The sequence below is a fragment of the Mirounga leonina genome, unplaced genomic scaffold (assembly GCF_011800145.1).
Source record: "Mirounga leonina isolate KUSES-001 unplaced genomic scaffold, KU_Mleo_1.0 Mir_200, whole genome shotgun sequence".
NCBI classification, from domain to species: domain Eukaryota; kingdom Metazoa; phylum Chordata; class Mammalia; order Carnivora; family Phocidae; genus Mirounga; species Mirounga leonina.
The window spans coordinates 18,539,371-18,542,049 of NW_023270503.1; positions in this window are offsets into that span (position 1 = coordinate 18,539,371).

Genomic DNA, 2,679 nt, shown 5'->3' on the forward strand with positions numbered 1-2,679 from the left:
CAGGAGTAGAATTTAGTGGTTTATCAGTTGCATATAATAATGCTCATTACATCAAGTGCCCTCCTTAATGCCCATCACCCACTCACCCCATGCCCCTACCCACCTCCCCTCCAGAGGATCCATTTTTGGAAGTGAATTTTTAGGATAAAATCTTGAGATTGTTATAATATTGACAAATTACCATTTACTTATATATCAACTTATATACCTACTAGCAGTAAATCTAATAGAATTTATAGATTTTTTTTCTCTTTCCAAAATGAATCATTGCTTTACATATTAACTTATACATAGGCAGGCATAATTTATTTTCTGAGTTTATCTTATAAACAATAACCTTTCCCACAAAAATCTACTGATGAAGAAAAATGTTATTAAAAAGATCTTTTAAACTGGAACTTCTTTAAACACCAGAAACAATTTCATAGCATGGCAAAAAAAAAAAAAAAAAAAAAAGGAATAAAAAATACTCCATGGCAACTTTCTTGGAAAATTCAACTAAAAATACTTTAGAAAGTAAATATATTTGAACTTATATTTAACTAAAATAGATTTTAATCACAATTATTAAATGAACAAAAATATTTATGTTTTGGTGTTTAAAAGTATTATAGCACAAATTTGATTTTTGTAATTAATTCATATATAATACAACAAAATTATATATAATTGTTTTGATCAGTTTTTTCAAAGTCATCTCTTTATCTTTCGTGATCACTTTCATTCCTTTTTCAAGTGTCTATCTTGTAGAAAGTATCATTGAATTTCTCTTCCTAGAGTATTACCTGGTCTAACTTTCTAGATTCTTACCAACTGAGGATCCAGATTAAGGATCCAGATAATAAGATTAAGGATCTTGTTTATTGTTGTGTTACAGGTGATTCCAGCAGTTCTCCATCACTTCCATTGCTTTTATAAAATCTTGTGTCTTTGGCTACATTATTTCTCTTGATTATTATTTGATATTATATATATAATATTTGCAATTAGCAAGAGATTTTCCAGAGAAACATGGAATGAGCTGATGGAAATAGACACTAGAATGTGGGTGGAATATTTGAGTGGAACTAAGGGACCAATTAAATGATCAATGTAATTGGAAATATTTTCATATTATAAAAACCTTTATTTCCTTACAAAATGAGGGAACCATCTGGCCAAATGGCATCTTTGTGTCATTTAGAAAAAGGTACGCACTCTAGGTAGACACAACTTCCAAATTGCATGTCTTGGATTCCTGCAGAGAATAACCTGCCAACCATACATGGTGGCCAAACTGTTGGACACAATTACAAAATCTTACGGTAATAGGAGAACAAGTAACAAGTAATCAGAAAATTTAGTTACTAAAAAAATAATGATATTAATAGCAAAATTTATTGATTCAATATGGAAAACTCTGCAAAAATTATTACAAATAGACAAGATGCTTAGCTGATTGTCACTTTTTTTTTAAAGATTTATTTATTTGACAGAGAGAGACACAGCGAGAGAGGGAACACAAGCAGGGGGAGTGGGAGAGGGAAAAGCAGGCTTCCTGCTGACCAGGCTCGATTATCACTTTAATTCAGTGACTAATGCAGGCAGTCCAATAGTAAAGTATTGCCTTTATTGACAGAAGGAAGTCTCATGCCTGCCTTTATGCAGATGAATAAATAAGGTTCTATAGCTGTTCTTCTGTTTAACATACTTTCTCTTTTCTATGCATTCTCAAATTTCTTTAAGTCAAATATCATCTCTAATATGAGCCTTTGCTTGTCCCCTGATGTGATTTTTCTCTTCACTGAGCTTCTGTACTTTCTAGATTAGACATTCATTACACCACTTATCACAATTCTGCTCTGTATTAAACATATAAATGTATGTCACCCCTTCCTACATAGGGCAATAATGACATTTTACTTAACACTTTTCTTCATACCTTTTTACTTCTTACTTTAAACCAAGTTAAATTAATGTTGAATAAACAAATGGATTTCAAAACATGGAAGTTGAGTGAACTGATGAGAAACATTTTAAATTTTATATTTAAATTATTTTACCTTGGATATGTTATATTGCCCATGACACATGTAAAAGGAGCAAGAAATGTGTGAATTGATGCATGTCTCTCTGACTTTTGTCCCCTCACTCATACAGTTCCCCTCTTAAGGGGCAGCAGTGTTGCTGTAACTTACTTATCATTCCAGAAATAATCTTTATAAATATAAGGAAATATGTAAATATAGTCCACCCTTTTAAGCCCAAATTGTAGTAGCATATTATAAACATTGTTCTGTACTTTGCTTTACTCTATTAAAATATATTGTGGGGACCTTTCCATAGATTGCAGTTTCCAAAAAGCTTCCACATTATTTTTTTAAACCAATATTATTCTGAAAGGCATTCAAGATATTTTGAATTTTACAGAAAAATGTTGCAATTAATAACCTTGTATATATATATATATTTTTTCTATATATACATATATACTAGTATATTGAAAGATTCAGAAATGGAATTTCTGCATTAAAAGATGTGTGCCAAATTCCCTTCATAAGAGCTGTAACAATTAAAAATCCCTAACCCCACAGTGGAAGAAAGTGCCTGTTTCCTACCTCTCCCCAGTCCAGTGTATTTCCTTCCTTCCTTCCTTCCTTCCTTCCTTCCTTCCTTCCTTCCTTCCTTCCTTCCTTCCTT